Source organism: Puma concolor, chromosome D2, assembly GCF_028749965.1.
Source record: "Puma concolor isolate L17-30 chromosome D2, mPumCon1.1.hap2, whole genome shotgun sequence".
In the NCBI taxonomy this organism is placed as follows: domain Eukaryota; kingdom Metazoa; phylum Chordata; class Mammalia; order Carnivora; family Felidae; genus Puma; species Puma concolor.
Genome location: NC_141677.1, coordinates 19,006,401 through 19,026,251, shown reverse-complemented (window position 1 = coordinate 19,026,251; position 19,851 = coordinate 19,006,401). Strand labels below are relative to the sequence as shown.

Here is a 19,851-nt window from a genome sequence, read left to right as displayed (position 1 = left end):
GTCTCACGCCTACACCCATCTGAAAACGTTGGTTGGATCTTCTCGATGAACCCTAAGGCAAACTTTTGGTGATTAAGAAAGACTGCAAAGTCTCCTGGAAAAGAGACTTCTTGAACCTTCCATTCCGCACGAACTTCATGTTGTGGGTAAGTTGAGTTGAAGACTGTTGACAGAAGAGATGAATTAAATTTATTCAGACGAATTCCAAAATACCTCATCCTAGAGACCAGATTTGAAGTGATTGTAGGTCCAGAAGTCGAGGAAACATTCGTGGAAGAGATTTTGAGGGACAAACATGTAGTTCCTCCCCCCTTTTGTACCTCTCCATAGTTTTGTTCTCGGAGGCCTGGTGTACAAAACTTTGAAGGATCCCCCAACCTTTAGTGTTTCGGGGGCTATGTAATCATTTAGGCAAAGTGGATTCTCCTTTCTTCTGATGACCCAAGGAGAACTTATTATACCCAACTTCGACCCTATGCGATTGCTTCTAGCCTGATGATGAGCCCCTCTTCATGGCCCAGAATTCCTCCATCCCAAGGAAGACTCCATATGTAAATGTTCAACAGAAAGAAAGCCTACCCTGAGAGTCCTAGACCTGCTTGTTGCTGGCCCTTTTGTGGAGGTCTGTGCATGGTGAGAGGACATCAATCCCAGTACAAGGCAAGGAAAGAGACAGAGGCTCGTCCTCCCCACATCCCTTTAAATGAGCCTGGCTCTTACCTTCCTCAGCGGCTCCCCTAAACCACTCAGATCTCCTCTTACCCTCTGTCAGGCCAGTAAGCCTTAAGGGACAAGGCCCACTGGGTTTGCTTCATACAAACTTCTTTGCCCTAGAGCCAGTTCTGTATTATTTTGTTCATGGTGTTTTACTATTTGTCCCTTTTACAGACGAAAACACTGAGGCGAACTACAATAAGAGTTTTATAAAGAAGAGCCCTTAATAAGTACCATGAACCAACCAAATCGTTATAGATTCATTATCTTTTTTTTTTTTATGTTTATTTATTTTTGAGACAGAGAGAGACAGAGCATGAACGGGGGAGGGTCAGAGAGAGGGAGACACAGAATCCGAAACAGGGTCCAGGCTCTGAGCGGTCAGCACAGAGCCCGACGCGGGGCTCGAACTCACGGACCGCGAGATCATGACCCGAGCCGAAGTCGGACGCTCAACCGACTGAGCCACCCAGGCGCCCCTGGATTCATTATCTTATTTCAATTTCTAACAATGCAGTGAGCTGGAGACTCTTCCTATTACCAATCTCCAGAGGAGGAAACTGAAGCTCAGAGAGGTTTAGTTGCTTCTCCAAGGCCACACAGCTAATGAGTGGTGAGCCCGGATTCAAAGCTGCTGGGTCTGACTCTAAAGCCTCCTCCCTCTTTCTCCACCTCGTGCCCTCTCCGCCCTCCTCCTTAACCACTAGAAATTAATTATCCAAACGTACAAACAGCCTTTGTAACATGTATGTTTGCTCTTGTAGTAAACAAAGCATGGAAAATTAGAAACATACAAGCATCGACCCACCCTTGGATTGTTCTGGAAAATCAACGTCAGAGAAATCGGAAAGGCTTTCAAGGAACAGGATAGCTAAAAATACACCAGAGACAGTGACAATGCCTTAGCCCTGGGCAGGAGAGGGATCAGGGCAGCAGAAGCAGAGAAAGGCCGCGTCTGGAGAAACTCCTTACCCATGCACAGAGCCCAGAGGTACCGTGTCCCCTCTCAGGTTTTCCTCCCCTTCCATCGCAGTCACCGCCCCTTCCGGGTTGGACGTGAGCAACCGGGTTCCAGAGGGGAAGAGAAGTGAGGCATACAGCAGAAGGTCAAGGACCCAGCCAGCCACATCAGTCCCTGTGACATGGTGGCCGGGATCGCAACACGAAGTCGCCCCTGAATGCGGGCCAGGCTCCTCACAGCTGCCTTCGGACCGGGGTTCTCTCAGGAGTCAGGCAGGGCTCGGCTGCAGGGAACGTCATCTGTCTGAAAGCAGAACAAGACGGCCTGTAAGGGAACAAAAGGCTCACAGAATCTGTGGGACGGCTAACGCAGGCCAGGCTGGGTCTCAGGTTCAACTCCCCAAGCCGCACCACAGGACCAGGTGACAAACGACCCGTCCCCGCTCCCCTGCCACCCACGATCAGGAGCTTGCCAGCCATCAAGCCACAGTGCTTCCCCTAAAAGCGCTCCCGCCCTGCCTCTGTCTCCCCACATAACTCCACCGCGAAGTAGTTTCCTCCGGTGCCCTTGGCCGGCAGAGCCTGCGTCCCATCCAGAACCCGCGTCCCATCCAGAACCTGCGCGCGGAGGGTCTGCGAGGTGCGGGCTTAGCTTTCCAGTGTTTGCCGGTGCTGAAGAAGGGACCGCCCTGGATGCCTACACTTTCCTCCCTGCTCCACAGACCTGCAGTGAGTGCCCGCGCTTGCACAGAAGTGTATACAGGGGCCTGCCCCTGAGGCTTTCAGAGAGAAGCTAGAGTCAAGGAGGGAGTGGGCAGAGCCCTTTAGTTTTATAGCTGGGTAAGCTGAGGCCCCAGGAGGCCGCCAGCCCTGCCCAGCAGGCCTCTGGGTAAAGCCCAGGCACAGATCCCTGCCCTTCCAGGCGGGGCGTCTCCTGCTAGCAGGGAGCTCCCACAGTGACCCGAGCCACAGAGGAGCTCAGATTCCGGGGAGCCCCCAAGCCCCACATGCGGATTCCAGGAAAGAACCATTTCACTAGAATTTTCAATGAAAGATCAAGTCAATTCATACTTAGATTTCAAGATGACGTCGGTGGGGGGGGTGGCGTTTCATGCACAGGAGACTTTTCTGAAGTCCTCTTTCTCCTTCTCTCCCACTGACCCTCCGTAACTTTTCTCTCACCCTGCCCCTCCCCCCCTGCAAAGCCCGCCCCCTCCCAGTCCCCGGTGGACAGCTGTCTCTCCTTCTCTGCGTCCTTCATTTCACCTCCACTACTGATTCTCTCCCGTCGGAAAATTTCTGACTCTCCTGCCACGGCCACTCCTCAGCACGTGCCTCCAGGAGTCTCCAGTCCTTTCTCTCCCCGCCTCGCCCTGACTCGGCAACGGAAGAGCCCAGGAAGGCAGCTGGCAAAGACAGAGTCCACTGTGGTTGGCGGAGGGCAAGGGGAAGGCTGTAGAGGCTCCTTTGCAAACCGCATGGTCCCTGTTCACTCCCGTGGCGGAGAGAGGGAAAGCGACCCTCTTCTTTCTGGAAGGTGGCTTGGCATCTAGAATTCCTCTCGGGTGCTCTCTGCAAACTTCCCACCCCCCTCACCCCATCGCTGTCCTTGAACAGTTGGGTAAATCTTTAGAACATGTCACAACTTGCCCGGGTTCGCAGCAAAAGCAGAAACACATTAAAGACACCTGGCTCCCGGCCTGACTTCCCTACCTCCACCCTGGCTTTTCCACCGTCAAACTCCTTTGAGTGGTTTAAGCACGAAATGTGGCAATTTCTGGTGCTGACCAAGCTGGAAAGCGGCAGGTACCCACACCTTAGGTCAGTCACCACTGCCCACCATGATGGCTCAAATACTTTAAGTTAATTAAATCCATTTACTACCTACTCTGTGCCTTCGCACAAGCATTAATTCATGCCCCGTATGGAGATCAAACCCAGGAAGCATTTACATATGATCTCCTGCCCAGCATGGCACACGAATCATTTCCATCATGGAAAAAATCCAGGCAGGAAAACAATAGCCCATTGAAACGAGTTATGCAACGGAGCCTGCATGGTCAAAGTCCTCCTGGCTTTCGGTTAACACAGGGAGTTCAGGTTAAGAGGGCCGCCTGCTTATTGATGGGTTGATTGTTTATGAGAAGAAGAAACGTCCTCTTTTCCCTACATTCCCCCGCTGGCTGGAAGCCCAGATGCTGCCTCCAGCACCATCCTGCAAAGGCAGAGAACATTCTGTCGGCTTCTCCTGACCTCCTGGGTGCCACCGCCCCCACGTTCCCCAAGCTAGACCCCTCAGGAACCCCCCGGGTCCCTCCTTGCCCTTGCCTCCTCATGTGACTGATCCCCACGGCCTCTGACACCCCTCCCCTCGCTTCCTCCTGTCTCTGCCTTGGCCTTCTGTCACCTGGACAGTAATTTGTTTCCCTGAATCTCAGATTGGGTCGCAGTTATCCCTCGACAGAAGCCCGTCTTTTGGCCAATGAAAAGGGATGGAAGTGAGAAGGCACAATAAGGGCCCATGCCTGCTTAGAGACGCTCTTTCTCCCCCTCTGCCACGGCAGCCGGCCGTGTTCTAATGAAGTTCTCCGTGAACCTGGGGCCCAGTAGGAAGCCCCTGAGGGACAGAGCGGCACCAACCTGCAAGGGACAGACCGCACAAGTGAACAGCAGTGCTTTGTTTCCAGTGATCTTGAAGGTCCTGTTTTCAGAATGTTATCTGCGCTGAGTTGAGGGATCGCTCCAGTTCCCTTCTATAGAGAATGTCATGACTTCCTCAAGCTCACAGCCAACGCATGAGTCAGAATCTGGAAAATAAAACCAGAAGGCTAAAAGCTAGTATCATACGATAAAGAATCTGACTGGCCTCTGTCCCTGGTTCCTGGGAGAGAGACTCTAGGTCCTCGGAGTTTCCCAAGTCACAGGAGTGTCTTCGTTATTCACGAGCCCCTGGATTGTCTCTGAGTTTATGCTAATGAGCTGACTCATGTGGGCCCCCCGTTAGTTTCAGGGTGCTCTGATTGTGCTGGAAAGACCGACCATGTGATTGATGAGCGAGTTAGGGCCACTGGCATCAGCCTGACCTCCCAACCTCCAGGGAAGGGTGGGGGGCTGATGGTTGAGCCACATGTCACATGGCCAATGTTAAGCCGCACGTCACATGGCCAATGGTTCGATCAACCGTGCCGTTATAAAGAAATCTCAAAACAAACTCTGGACACTGAAGCTTGGTGGAGACTTCTGGTTGGGGAACACGTCACCGTGCTGGGAAGGTGATGTGCCTTGATTCCACAGAGACGGAACACGGAAGCTCTGCGTCTGCAACCCTCCAGAACTTGCCGTACGTACCTCTTCATTTGGCTGTTTCTGACTTGCATCCTTTACAATAAAACGGTGACCGTAGCATGGCACTTTCCTGCGTTCTTTGAACCATTCTAGTGAGTTATCACACCTGAGGGGGATCGTGGGAACCTCCCAGATTTGCAGCCAGTCAGTCAGAAATGAGAACAGTCTTATTGTGGACCACACCCTTTAATTTATGGGGTCTGCTCTAACTCCGTGTAGGTAGCGCCAGAATTGAATCCCAGCATACTGGTTGGTGTCCGAATCAATAGACAAATAGGTCCAATGGTGGACCAAGCTGGGAGATCCAGGCAGGAGACGCAGGGGACTTAGCACAACGGGGTAGAGATGAAAGGCTGTGCATCGTTGGTTATAGAAACCCCACCTAAGTCAACTTCTTCAACCTCTCACGTTCCCATCTCTTCTTTTTTTCTTACATTTATTTATTTTTGAGAGACAGAGGGAGACAAAGTGAGAGTAGGGGAGGGGCAGAGAGAGAGGGAGCCACAGGATCGGAAGCAGGCTCCAGGCTCTGAGTTGTCAGCCCAGAGCCCGACGTGGGGCTCGAACTCACGAGTGGTGAGATCATGACCTGAGCCGAAGTCGGACACTCAACTGACTGAGCCACCCAGGCGCCCCTTCACGTTCCCATCTCTTTGCAGACAAATGAAACTATCTCTTGCTGAGACACTGGATTCAGCCCGGCATCACCTGCCCTAACAGGGAAGGCTACCAACCATCTCCTCTCCCAGAGAGTGTGGTGCTCATGCAGGGATGAGAAGAGGACCCCCACCCCTCATTCGAGCCCACTCTGTTTCACCCCCATTCTTATTCTGTACACCTATTCCTCAGGGGCTAGGCCACCATTTACAGTTCCCGGGGATGGCTGGTCCCTTGAGTCTGCTCCTAATTTGCCTTCGAGCGATTTCTAAAAGCTCACTTGAACATCAAGACGTGAAGGAAAAGCACGCACGCCCCTTTGGATGGCCCAGATCTCTCACGTAAGCTTCAAAAACTGTCTACCTAAAAGGTGGCTCAAAAAAATACCACTTCAAAAACAAATGCTAAAATAACAGATGACATTCATCATTCCAGGCCTGTGTGTAGCGAGCATTTAAACGGAGCCTGGCAAAGCTCTAGGGAAGGGGTGGCAGGGTGGGGGGGGGGTGATCAAAAGAAGTGTGACACAGCCCTTGGCCTCGAGGCCTTGACCGTCTACTTGCAGAGACAAAGTTTATAAACGGAAAAAATACTGCAAGGCAGGCCAGGATTACATTTCCAACTGAGTTGGGCAGATTGAGAGTCAGTCTGGGGAAGAATTTAGAGAAAGAATTGAGCCTCAGGGAAATGTCACAAGTGATGTGGGTCCCTGGTTCCTGGGAGAGAGACTCTAAGTCCTTGGCATTTTCCAAGTAATAGCAGTGTCTTCATTATTCATGAGCCCCTGGATTATATCTGAGTTTCTGGGTTTATTAGCATAAACTCAGATATAATCCAGGGGCTCATGAATAATGAAGCTAATATTATTTTTTTTTTTCAACTTTTTTTTTTTTTTTTTTTTTTTTTTTTTTGGGACAGAGAGAAACAGAGCATGAACGGGGGAGGGGCAGAGAGAGAGGGAGATACAGCATCGGAAACAGGCTCCAAGCTCCGAGCCATCAGCCCAGAGCCCGACGCGGGGCTCGAACTCACGGACCGCGAGATCGTGACCTGGCTGAAGTCAGACGCTTAACCGACTGCGCCACCCAGGCGCCCCTATTATTTTTATTTTTATTCTGATGCTAATGAACTCAGATAGAATCCGGCAGACAGGCTGAGTCTTCGTGACTTTCCAAAGAGGAAAAGGCTGCCCCTCCACTACTCAGCTCCTTTCCTTTCTCTTCCCTGAGAATCTGGCTTTGCCTCTTGTGTGTGGCACTTTGTTGTTGTTGGGTTTTTTTTTTTTAATGTTTATTTGTTTTTGAGAGAGAGAAAGTGCGAGCAGGGGAGGGGCAGAGAGAGGGAGACACAGAATCCGTAGCAGGCTATAGGCTCCAGGCTCGGAGCTGTCAGCCCAGAGCCCCACGCGGGGCTCAAACTCACGAACCGCGAGATCATGACCTGAGCCGAAGTCGGACGCTTAACTGACTGAGCCGCCCAGGCGCCACTTGTGTGTGGCACGTTGAAGGGTACGCAAGGTAACCCCAAACCAGCCCACTGAAGGTCAAGGGCAGAACAAATGTAGAATTCTTTGGATGTAGTGAGAATGGAAGTCAATGTACTATCCACCAAAGATCTTGCCTTCACTCAGATTAGCTCAGTCAGAAGGACAGCAAGGATCTCAGCCGGGTTACTAGGGAAAGACCTCTCCCCCGCCCCCAAATAGAGTGCAAATCACCGTCTGGGACCGGATCCCAAAGAAATGACTGAGTGTGGGGAACCCGTGTGGGGCCCAGCTGGTGACTGTGGCTGGGGTTTTGGTACATGGGGCAGATAAGGCACCAGGAGTCCTCAGGTAATGCGATACTTAAGGGCAGCGATGGCATGTCCTAGGTTCTGGTGGACTGTGACCTAGAGCAGAACCCAGCCATATGCAGCGGAGATTTAAAATCAGGGTTCCAGTCCCAGGCGTGGGGTGGGAGTATTCTACTTCCTTTGGGAAATCTTCCCTAGATTAGTCTCCCTTACCCAGTCTAGGTTAGGGGTCCCTGCGGAAGGCTCCTACGGTGTTCTGTTCTTACCTCTCTTTTATTACCTTGCGTTAGAGTCTTCCATTTCTATCTCCCCAGCTAGAATGGCACGCCTTGGTGACAGCCTCCCTCTTTGTAGCCATCAATGTCCTACATGCAACGAAGGCTCAGAAAACGTTGGTTGCTGCTCTATATGGAGATTGCAAATCAAGGAGTCGGGACAGAACCCTGCATTTAGGGGAGCCCGTGGTCCTGAGACCATGTGTGAGGTCAGAGTTTCCACAAGCAGATGAGACCTCGGACTGCTACGGAGACTTAGAGTCCATCTGCTAATGGGAGTGGCTCAGAAACTTGAAGGGGCGGAGCCTATGGTTGGAAGGTCAGTGAGGTCCCAGAGACATCAGAGCCTGTGGCTAGCTGGGGCTGGGGAATGTGACAAGAGCGTTCATGAGAACCCTCACTGTTAGGCTTTCGTAGGAAAACCTACTCTGAGTAGCAAAGCTTACACTAATCACGCTCAAGCCATAAAATCCAAAATCAACGACACAACCCAAGAATGACTTTGCCTTTCTCCACTCTCTAGGGGGAAGGAAAAAACCTGTGCTCAAAATGTAGCTTCAGTTTCTGTCTTGACTTAGAGATGGTGTTTTTGGGCACATACGTTTCTAACCCCTCCAAATAACCACCCAGCCCTCCTCCCAAACACCCAGAGCAACTGACTGGTGCACCCGCTCTAGGCAGGTCCAATAAATGTTTACTATGCAGAAGCGTGCCAGCAACGAAAGAAATCTTTATCGTACATCACTGCACCTTGCCAGAATCGAAATAAACCTAAAATTACACCTGAAACGGGATGGGAAGGGAACTTGCCTCCAAGTAGGGTCAGAGAAATAGTGGGGAGAGAGAGGGTCTAAGCAACATCTTTGAGGCTCAGAACGAGGCTCTTCCTGTCGGCCCCTAGTTCTAATAAATAGCCCCAGGTTGACAGAGGCCAATGTGGGCCCTTCCTTGCAGCATTCCAGGCACCGGGCAGGGAGACAGCCGTCAGCCCAGGGCCGGTTCCATGGTGAAGGCCAGCACTTGCACAGCAAGGTCTTGGCCACCACCATCAATCAACCTTCAGAGGAACTTGATCCATGGTAGCATACCCCTCACATTCTAAAGAAGTTTCTGCCAGTCAGTGTCTGTTAACTAAAGCATGCCCTGCCACTAGGGACAGAGGTTGGTTACACGAAAGGCTGCCCTCCCCTTTCAGCTCCTCTAGGGACATAGTCATTTCGTTGCCCTTTCTGTTGCGGAAAGTCAGGGGCAAACGTGTCCTCCCCCACTTTAGGCCTGGGGAGAAGAACAGGGCACATGTTTTTCTTTGAACAGTTCCTGTCTTCTGGGCCACATTCTACGTGACTTACCCATCTCATGTCAGTGCACAGAACAACCCTGTGAGGTAGACTGTTGTCCCCACTTCACAGGTGAGGAAGCCAAGAGAAGCGATAGAATCAGGCTTAAAGGCAGGTGGACTCCAGGGTCCACGTCTGCTGCCCTCCCTGGGAACCTGGAGGTAAGAGGTCACAAAAGGCCTGGCATGTTGCCTCCTTAGCCCTGCATCAGTGGGAGAGATGACAGAGGGCACAGTGGGGTGGCACAGTGCCCCCACTGCATCATGAGAGGGTTCAAAATATCTTCCAATAATACACTTCGAAGTCAGACGGTGGCTCAGCAAATCACAAGGGCCGGGTTTACACTTCAAAACTTGTCCTGGCCCAGCGGCAGGGGTGGCCTCTGCCCTTGTTGCATTTCTTTTTTTTTTCAGGATTATTTAAATTCAAGCTAGTTAACGTTGAGTTTCGGGAGTAGAATTTAGTGATTTATCACTTACGTATAACACCGAGTGCCCATCCCAGCAAGTGCCCTCCTGAATGCATTTCTTTAAAGTCAGGCAATGTATTAACTGAGCTGAGGAATTCAGGGGTGGAACCAGACAGTTTCTAATACGTCATTGGCCCCTAAGATGTCGGTCATGTCCCCTGGGTCCTAGAACCACCTGAAGCAGACAATCTCCAAGGAAATGAAGAGAGAGAGACTTGGGGGGCAGGGGGGAGGGAGGGCACAGAGAGACCACAAGCATCAGAGAACACGTGAGTAAGAGGAGAAATGAAAACGAGAGAGAAGAGAGAAAATAGAAGAGACTAAGAACACAGGGATATTTTTACAGTAAGACCTGTCTGCATGTGCATGAGTCTGCTGGGGCTGTCGTAACAAAGTACCACAGTCGGGGTGGCTTAACCAACAGAAATCTATTGTTTCACAGCTCTGGAGGCTGGAAGTCCCAGACCCAGGTGTTGACAGGGGTTGCTTCCTTCAGAAGGCTGTAAGATTTGTTCCAGACCTCTCCCTTACCTTCTGGTAGTTTGCTGGCAAACTTTGGTGTTATTTATCTTGTAGAAGCTTCACCTCAATCTCTGCCTTATTCTTCACATAGTGCTTGCTCTCCTTGTGTTTGTCTGTGTCCAGATTTCCCCTCTCTATATGGATGCCAGACATGTTGGATTATGCCACCCTAATGGCCTCATTTTAACTTGGTTACCTCTGTAAAGACTCTCTCCAAACAAATTCACATTCCAAGGTACTGGAGGTTAGGACTCAAACATCGTTTTGGAGGGACACAAATCAGCCCATAACAGCATGCATTTTCCTCGCTTTTAAGAAGGGGTCTAAGGGGCGCCTGGGTGGCGCAGTCGGTTAAGCGTCCGACTTCAGCCAGGTCACCATCTCAGGGTCCGTGAGTTCGAGCCCCGCGTCGGGCTCTGGGCTGATGGCTCAGAGCCTGGAGCCTGTTTCCGATTCTGTGTCTCCCTCTCTCTCTGCCCCTCCCCCGTTCATGCTCTGTCTCTCTCTGTCCCAAAAATAAATAAATGTTGAAAAAAAAAATTAAAAAAAAAAAAGAAGGGGTCTAAGCCTGTGACTTTTGAAGGACTTTTTAAAAAAAAATCCTTCGATACAAAGGGCCATACAGAGAAAGACAGATACCATATGTTTTCACTCTTATGTGGATCCTGAGAAACTTAACAGAAGACCATGGGGGGGGGGGGGAAGGAAAAAAAAAAGTTAGAGAGGGAGGGATCCAAACCATAAAAGACTCTTAAAGACTGAGAACAATCTGAGGGTTGAGGGGGGGTGGGAGGGAGGGGAGGGGGGGTGATGGGCATTGAGGAGGGCACCTGTGGGGTGCATGTTGTATGGAAACCACTTTGACAATAAATTTCATATTAAAAAAAAAAATCCCTTGAAATCAATCAATCAGTTAATTGCCAACTGCTATGTATGGGATGTGTGTTTGAGTAGAAAGCAGTGAGGGTGTTGACCCTTTCACACGAAACCCAAATTTCTTGTGTGCTCCATTGCAAGACCCATACTCACAGAGGCAGACGCCTTGGAGCATCCCTTCTATTATCTGGCCAAGACCCATATTATAAAAACATTCTCTTCTCTCTCTCTCTCTCTCTCTCTCTCTCTCGCCTGCTTCTTCCACTGAGAGATGATGATGTTCCTAGTCACTGAAGACTCAATGTCAGCAACAGCTGAAAGGCAAGAAAATTCTTTTACTTGGTGATATAAAATTCGACTCCTTTTGAAGGGCAGTGTCAGGTGGTACTCGAGAGCATGGACGCTGGTGCAGGACTTTCTGGGTTCAGGTCCCAGCTCCGCCATTTAGTGGTTATGTGATCTAGAGGAAATTCTCAAACTCGATAGCTCAGTTTCCCCACCTGTGATAAGGGGTGAAAATAGCACCTCCCTCCTGGATTTGTGAGAATTATGTGATGTGGTATGAATACATAATATTAAATAGAGCCTGAAGCCTAGTAAGACCCACGTAAATACTTGCCGTTAGTTAATAGTTAATGGTTACACTGTTTTGTTTGAAGTCAAATATAAACTTTCCCCCAGATACATTTTTAACCGTCTAAAGCCCACTGAAGATCGATCAGAAAGTACAGAAGAAGACAATATACAGAGGCAACAGATCTAGAAGTTTAGATTCAGATTCAGTAGAGGCTGGAAAAAGACAATAATCACGATTAGAAGGAGTCATCGCCAGCAACCAGTTCATGAGAAGGAAGTGGCAGCTCCCGCGTAAGCTTCATCAGGGACTGTGGGAAGGATGCCAAGGCACATAACAACAGACTGCCAACTAAGAAGCACTTAGAGGTGCGCATAAAGGTAAAAAAAAAAGATCACAGTCATCAAGGAGGAGGATTGGGTGCTGGGAAGTACACTCAGGAAAAACACAGGGGCAGTCACAAGGGCCAAGGGGTTAATTTGCTTACCAGGCCCCCATCACCTCGTACCTGGGTTACTGCAGTGGCCTCCTCTGTGGCCTCCCTGCTCTGTCTTTATCACTGCCTCCTCTGCCCCCATTCTCCACACAACAGCCAGAGCGATCTTGTTAAAACGTAAGTCAAATCAGGGGTGCCTGGGTGGCCTAGTCAGTCGAGCATTCGACTCTTGGTTTCAGCTCAGGTCACGATCTCATGGTTCATGAGCTCGAGTCCCACATCAGGCTCTGCGCTGACAGGGGCAGAGCCTGCTTGGGATTCTCTCTTTCCCTCTCTCTCTGCCCCTCCCCCACTCACACTGTGTCTGTCTCTCTCAAACAAATAAATAAACTTAAAAATATATATATTGGGGCACCTGGGTGGCTCAGTCAGTTAAGCGTCCGACTTCGGCTCAGGTCATGATCTCGGAGTCCGTGAGTTCGAGCCCCGCGTCGGGCTGTGTGCTGACAGCTCAGAGCCTGGAGCCTGTTTCAGATTCTGTGTCTCCTTCTCTCTCTGACCCTCCCCCCCCCGTTCATGCTCTGTCTCTGTCTCAAAAATTAATAAACGGTAAAAAAATTAATATATATATATATATATAAAAAAAACACATAAGTCAAATTACCTCACTCAGTAAAAAACGAAGTCCCTATAACGTCCTGCAAGGACCTCACATGACCTCTCCACTCCTTACCTCTCAAACACATCAAACATGATCATGCCTTATACGAGTTTACTACTTCTGTGTAACAAATTACCACAAACTTAGTGGCTTAAAATAACAAAAGTTTGCCCTACAGCTCTGGAGGTCACAAATCTAAATCGTTCTCGCTGGGCTAAATCAAAAAGTTAGCAGAGCCAAGTTCCTTCTGAAGGTTGCAGGGGAGAATCCATTTCCTTGCCTAGGCCAAGTTCTAGAGGCCGCCGGCGTTCCTTGGCGCATGGCCCTTTCTGTCATCTTCAAAACCAGTGGCACGGTGTTCTCACACCTCCTTCACAGACTGACCCTCTTTCCTTCCTCTTGCAAAGGCTCTTGTGATCACATTGGGCCCACCTGGATAATTCAGGATAATCTCTCCGTCTCAGAATTATAAACTTAGTCACGTCCACCAAGTCTCTTTTGCCATTAATGTAACATTTCCCGTTTTCTGGGCTTAGGGTGCAGACATTTTTGAGAGGCCATTATTCAGCCTACACACGCCTCAAGGCCTTAGCACTTGGAATATTCTTCATCCAGATATCCACCTGGCTTACTTCCCTTAGGTATTACTCAAAAGGTACTTTCTTAATGAGGTCTGAACTGACTATCTTTTTGAAATTTCTATACACATACTCTTACTCCTTATCTCCCTTTCTGATTTAGTTTCTCTTTACTATATATTTTAGGAGTATATTTTATTAGGTGAATCTACCACCTGGAATATAAACTCTATACGCAGTCAAGTTTTTGTTTGGTTTTGTTTTTTTTTTTTTTGATATAACATGGACATACACATCTATACCAAAAAAAAAAAAACCAAAAAGCACTGAAAATGGCAACCACATGAGTAAATATATAAGATCATTTCTTCTTTTTTGAATCTCTCTAAAATCTAAGTAACCGCTTAAACATGAAAGATGCAATGTATTTTAGCACTTACATGTATTAGTAAAATGTAAAACATATGACAACAATAGCATAGAGTCTGTGTTGGGGGATGAAAATATGTTATTGTAGTGTATTTATACTACACATAAAATCGTATAATATCACATGATGGTAGACTGTAAAAAGTTGAAGATATACGTTATAAACTTTAAGGCAACAACTTAAAAAGTTATAGGTAATAAGCCAACAGAAGAGTTAAAATGGAATTACAAAAAATATTCAATTAATCTAAAAGAAATCAAAATAGAAAAAAGAAATATAGAACAGATGGGACAAATAGAAAACATCAAAACGTTAGACTTACACTTAAAAATATAAAAATATAAAAATATGCCTGGGTGTCTCAGTTGGTTGGGCATCCAACTTCAGACTAGGTCACGATCTCCCAGTTCACAAGTTCGAGCCCCATGTAGGGCTCTGTGTTGATAGCTCAGAGCCTGCAGTCTATTTCAGATTCTATGTCTCCCTCTCTCTCTGCCCCTCCCCAGCTTGTGCACTCTCTCTCTCAAAAATAAATAAAAGCATTTAAAAATGTTTTAATTAAAAAATATGTATAGATAGATATATCGTATGTATAGGGGTATCTCTGTGGCTCAGTTGGTTGACTGTTCAACTTTGATTCACATCACAATCTCAAAGTTCCTGAGTTCGAGGACCACATCAGGCTCTCTGCTGACAGTGTAGAGCCTCCTTCAGATCTTCTGTCCTCCTCTATCTCTCTGCCCCTTCCCTGCTTATGCTTGCTCCCTCTGTCTCAAAAATAAATAGACATTTAAAAAAATAGGGGTGCCTGGGTGGCTCAGTCAGTTAAGCGTCCGACTTCACCCGGGTCACGATCTCACGGTCCGTGAGTTCGAGCCCCGCATCAGGCTCTGGGCTGATGGCTCAGAGCCTGGAGCTTGCTTCTGATTCTGTGTCTCCCTCTTTCCCTGCCCTTCCCCCGTTCATGCTCTGTCTCTCTCTGTCTCAAAAATAAATAAACGTTAAAAAAAAATTTTTTTTTAAATAAATAAATAAAAAATAAAAAAATAAATCATATATAAAAAATAATATTACATGTAATGGTCCAAACATCCCAATTAAAAGGCAGAGATTGTCAGATTGAATAAAAAAGTAAGACCCAGCTACATATACAACTTACAGGAACATTCTTTACAGACGTAAGCCAGTTAAAAGAAAAAAATATAAAAAGATATAGCATTCTAATACTGGTCATATGGAAGTTGAAATGATTAAATTAATATCAGACAAAATAGGCTTCAGGGAAATTACCAGGAATAAAGAAGGTCATTTCCGAAGCATAAAGGGATCAATTTATCAAAAAGACATAACAATCTTAAACATTTATGTACCTAATAACAGAGCTTCAAAACACATGAGTACTGCAAAAACTCAAAAGAGGTACAAGGAGAAATAAACAAGTCTGCAATTATAACCAAAGATGTTAGTATTCTTCTTCCAAAAATAGATAGAACAAGCAGACAAAATCACTAGGATACAAGGACTTGAAAAACATTATCACCCAACTCGAGATAAGTGACATTTATAGAACACTCAACAAGAATAAAAATTCTTTTAAGTACAGTTATCAAGAGAGATCTGGGCCGTAAAAGAAGCTTCAATAAATTGAAAAGGATTCGAATCGCACATTATATGTTCTATTCCCAGAATGGAATTACACTGGCAAACAATAATAGTAAGATCTCTGGAAAATCCCCAAATATTTAGAAACTAAAAATTATACTTTTGAATAACCCACATGTCAAGAAGAAATCAAATAGATATTTATAAATTACTTAAAACGGAATGGAAATGAAAACATGGCACTTCAAAATTTGTGGGATGCTACCAGAGTAATATTTAGAAATAGCACTAAATGCCTTAATCAGAAGGGAAGAAAGGTCTCAAATCAATGGCCATAGCTTTAAACTTTAAAAACTAGGGGGAAAGGAAATCGGATAAAACCAAAACTAAGACAGGATAGAACAACATAAATTACAGTAGAAATCAACAAAACAGAAAACAGAAAAATAATAGTGAAAATCGATGAAATAAAAGCTGTTTCTCTGAGAGGACAATAAAACTGACAAAACTCCAGCTCAACAGATCAAGCAAAAGGGAAGGAAGACGCCATTTACTATTATCAGAAATGAGACAGGGACTATCTCTACAACTTCTACAGATATTCAAATGTCGACATTTTGTTAACAACTTTATGCCGATAAATTTGAACACTAACACGAAATGGATAAATTGTTTGAAATACACAAACTACCAAATCTCACTCAAGGAAAACTAATTATGCAGAATAGTCCCATTACTATCGAATAAATTGCATTTGTAGCTAAAAGCCTTCTCACAAAGAAATCTCCAGGCCCAGATAACTTCAGTAGTAACTTCTACCAAACATTTAATAAAGAAATAATACCAAATCTTACACAAGTTCTTTCAGAAAATCGAAGAGACTACTTCCCAGTGCATTCTAGGACAGCTATTATCCTGAAAATAAAACCAGACACAGGCATTACAAGAAGAGAAATCTACAGATCACTGCCTTTCATAAACATAGAATTAGAAATTATAAACAAAGTTTGGGGTGCCTGGGTGGCTCTGTCGGTTAAGCGTCCAACCTCGGCTCAGGTCATGATCCCGCTGTTTGTGAGTTCGAGCCCTTGCCAGGGCTCTGTGCTGACAGCTCAGAGCCTGGCGCCTTCCTCGGATTCTGTGTCTCCCCGTCTCTCAGCCCCTCCCCTGCTCATGCTCTGTCTCTCTCTGTCTCTCAAGAATAAATAAATGTTTTAAAAAAATTTTTTTAAAGAAATATAAACAAAATTTTAACAAGTAAAATCCAATAATACAGAAAATGACCAAAAATAGAAAACCCTATACGATCTCAGTTGACATCGGAAAAAGCATTTGACAAAAATCCGACATCCATTCCTGATGATAACTCTTGGCAAACTAGGGATGGATGGGTATTTCCAACCTGGTAAAAGTTGTCTACAAAAAACTCCTACAACTAATATCACACTTAATGGTGAAAGACTGAATGCTTTTATCTGCGGGTAACTGGAATGAGGTACAAGCTATTGTCTTGGTACTAGACGCTAGAATAGTACGTGGAGGAAGTTGACTGTTTTTAACTGCATTGAAAACCTTTTTAGGGGGCGCCTGGGTGGCGCAGTCAGTTAAGCGTCCGACTTCAGCTCAGGTCACCATCTCGCGGTCCGTGAGTTCGAGCCCCGCGTCGGGCTCTGGGCTGATGGCTCAGAGCCTGGAGCCTGTTTCTGATTCTGTGTCTCCCTCTCTCTCTGCCCCTCCCCCATTCATGCTCTGTCTCTCTCTGTCCCAAAAATAAATAAACGTTGAAAAAAAAAATTAAAAAAAAAAAAAGAAAACCTTTTTAATAAGAGGAAATAATAAGCTCAGGGCAGTCATCTGCCAACTCAAATACGGTGGCCTTAAGGAGACTCTAGCCTCCGGCAGTCACAGGGCAGGCTAGGCTGAAAATCAGGCTCGGGATCAAACTGTAAACACAGCAGAGCCATAATGGTTACAGAGGAGACTGAATCCAGAGTCTGGATAAGTGTTCTAGGTCAAAGTCAAGGCCCCGATGAGAAAAAATAAATAAAAGTGGGACTCTGAGATCTGTAACAAGATTATTTGAATGGATGGGACTGAGAATTTGGAGCCTCTAGACTGTCCTGAATCCAGTGAACCATCAAAAACAGCCCAAATCTCCTCCCTAGAAAAGAATATTCCTTTGCCCGGAAATTGAGCAGCAAAAGACCTTCCTGAAGCACATGACTTGCATGATGATACTTGTTCTCCTCTAGATTTGCTCCTAGCTACCCTGATTGATTCCAGGACAAAAGTCACCTAAATGGGAAAATATAGCCCATGTTCCAGGATAAAGTTTACATACCAAAGGAATTGCGGTCCTGGATCATCAGTACTGTCAAAAACTGGGAAACATGTGGGAATAATGTTGAGGATAATGTGGGGTGAGGAGGCATAGGCTGGGTAAGGGAGAATTTATTTGACACGCGAGTTGGGACTCAGTGTTCGGACAAGGACGCCTGGAGCCAGTCCCAAGAGTTTATTGAGATGCCTCTTTGATGATTTGACATAAAGAAAATCTACATATAAGGAGGCAATGAAACCAATTTCCTTTTCACACGATCAAGGAAAGGATCAGTTAGCTCAAGGAGGTAAGAAGGTTAGAGCGGATTTACCCTACCAAGGAAGACCTGCGAAGACCTGAGATCAAGCTATTAATGATCCCCTAGTTAGAGTGGGGAAATATGGAGACCGGGTGACAAAGAAAATTTTCCGAAGCCAACTCTCCTGCAAATACTGTCCACAGTAGAGGACAAGTTGTTGCAACTTGCACTAACAAAGGAGGAACAGTGCTTGGTAGGGAGGGCGCTTCAGGTTTTAGAGGCCGCAAACATAGCACATGGGAACACTTCTCTGACCCATTTGTCAGGTGACACAGAAGGCTCCCAGTCTTGAGTGGGTCACTGAGCAAGAAGGAACCCCTGCAGCAGGTTCAGGCTGCTTGGACCATATAACTCACCAGATCCTGGAAGATTCCGTGATGCTGGAGGTATCTTTGATGGATTAAAAATTGTGACCCGGGTGGGGGGCGGCGGGGGTTAGGAGATCCACAAGAGGGAAGTCATAGCACAGACCCCTAGGGCTCTGGAACAAGGCCTCTGCCTCCTTTTTGTTGAAAACAGGCAGGAATGCCCACCTGGGGGCCTCTCTTTTCTCCTTTCTTTATCTCCATCCTCCTCATTCTTCAAGGACCAGCCACTTTCCATTCTTTATAAAGCCTCCTCTGATGACTCCAGTTCAAAGAAGATTTTCACGCCTGTGAATTCCCATCATCCTTACATCCCAAACCACCTAGTCTTGAATTTGCTAATGGTTCTCTGTGGGAATCACAACTGGTGTGATTTAAGCATCTGTAGCAAAGGGGGGCGCCCAGGGGCGCCCAGGTGGCTCAGTCGGTTAAGGGTCCGACTTCGGTTCAGGTCATGATCTCGTGGTCCGTGAGTTCAAGCCCCGCGTCGGGCTATGCGCTGACAGCTCATAGCCTGGAGCCTGTTTCAGATTCTGTGTCTCCCTCTCTCTGACCCTCCCCCGTTCATGCTCTGTCTCTCTCTGTCTCAAAAATAAATAAACGTTAAAAAAAATTTTTTTTTAAAAGAGCATCTGGAGCAGAGCAGAGGAGAGAGAGGCCTTCGGCAGCGCTGATCAAAGCCCTCTGCCTGTATTAGTCGGCTGGGTCCGCGTAACAAAGTACCACAGACCGCGGGGCTTAAACCACAGGAATGTATCTTCTCACGCTTCTGGAGGCTGCAAGGCCGAGATCAAGCTGTCGGCAGGGTCGGTTCCTGCTGAGGTCTCACCCCTTGCCGTGCAGAAGACCATCTTCTCCCTGTGTCTTCACACGGCCTTCCCTCTGCTTGTGTACTCCTAATCTCATCTTTTTTTTTTTTTGATTGTTTAGTTATTTATTTTTGAGAGAGAGAGGGACACACAGAATTCAAAGCAGGCCCCAGGCTCTGAGCCGTCAGCGCAGAGCCTGACGCGGAGCTTGAATCCACGACCCGTGACATCATGACCTGAGCCGAAGTCGGACGCTCAACCGACTGTCACCCGGACGCTCAACTCAGCCACCTGGGTGTCCCTCTCCTCTTTCTAGGAGGACCACAGTCACGGTGGATTAGCACCCACCCTAATAAGCTCGTGGTAACCCAACCCCCTGTTTAAAGGATCCGTCTCCAAATACTGTCACAGTCTGAGGTACTGGAGATTAGGACTTCAACATGGGGATTCGGGGGACAGGAGACACACAGTTCAGGCCCTCCTGGTCTGACTCAGAACAACTCAAAGGTCATCGAAGGTCAGGAACGAGAAGAACCTTCGGGAGTGGAGCTGACCTACCTGCTCAACAGGGTCCCTTTTGTCCTTCCCGCCCAGGCTCCTGTCTCATGGGCGGTGCCTTGAGGCAGACATGGAATCGAATCCTGGCTCCTCCTCTTCTTAGGGTGGACACTTGCGAGTTTACTCAAGCTTCCTGGGCCTCAGTTTCCCCTCCAATGAAGAGAAGATGAGGCCATCTATGTCCCAGAGCCCCATAGACAGCTAGTACAAAGAACCCAGCTCACAAGCAGTGCATGCTGTTCCCGGCTGT

The 19,851-nt window shown here is 47.2% G+C and overlaps 1 long non-coding RNA gene across 2 annotated transcripts; it reads right to left on the bottom strand.

Annotated features, from left to right (window-relative positions):
• Positions 1-977: 977 nt before the first annotated feature.
• LOC147575826 (uncharacterized) lies at positions 978-19,839 on the bottom strand. 2 transcript variants are annotated; one of them, XR_015241599.1, is made up of 3 exons: positions 19,602-19,839; positions 4,315-4,481; positions 978-1,999 (listed from the first exon to the last, which is right to left on the bottom strand). It is a non-coding gene; the product is annotated as an uncharacterized LOC147575826 (long non-coding RNA). The 2 variants fall into 2 exon arrangements; XR_015241598.1 differs by lacking the exons at positions 4,315-4,481; positions 19,602-19,839 and adding an exon at positions 2,399-2,714.
• Between the last annotated feature and the right edge of the window lie 12 nt (positions 19,840-19,851).